The sequence below is a fragment of the Ipomoea triloba genome, chromosome 16 (genome assembly GCF_003576645.1).
Source record: "Ipomoea triloba cultivar NCNSP0323 chromosome 16, ASM357664v1".
In the NCBI taxonomy this organism is placed as follows: domain Eukaryota; kingdom Viridiplantae; phylum Streptophyta; class Magnoliopsida; order Solanales; family Convolvulaceae; genus Ipomoea; species Ipomoea triloba.
In genome coordinates, this window is record NC_044931.1 from 16,007,375 (window position 1) to 16,008,068 (window position 694).

Below are 694 nucleotides of genomic sequence, written 5' to 3' on the forward strand. Positions count from 1 at the left end.
ATGGTACTTCCTAAACCTCCCGAGATTAACCACCTTTGTAATGCAATTTTTCATTAACCATAAACACACTATGATGCATCATGGCTCACTAGAAATTTATTTCATAGCTTTTCCTTATTCATTTAAACAATTTTCTTTGTATCTCGTTTACTACAACATTCATTCATTCAATATTCTTTGATACTTTGTGACAATGACGCGAATGAGTAAATGCTACATATTCCATTGATTAAAGACTTGTCAATACTTCTAATTTGACCTCCCTAGATGCCGACACAATCCGTGGGTAACCCCAACAATCTTTTATTTTAACAACCACAAAACAGCAGTAAATCAAATGGCGTCGTCGCTAGGGAGGGCAAACGGTTGATATTGACTTGTGTTTTATCTTTGGAATATTCGCAATGTTTTGACTTCAATTCACTTGTTGTTTATACTTTGTTTGTACTAACCTCCCTAAAACAACTACTTTTTGTTCGTGTTGTAAACTTTGATTCTTTCAACATTTTTGTAGGGTGAATGCAAACGAAGGCTAGGGCCAACCAAGGCCTACTCCCTCTCAATCTTGAAATAAACAGAGCAACAAGGAGAAGGACAAAAAAAAAAAGGTCAAACCTAGGGAGATCCTAGTAGACCGAGAGGAGAATGGTATTTCCTAAACCTCCCGAGAATAACCACATTTGCAATGCAATTT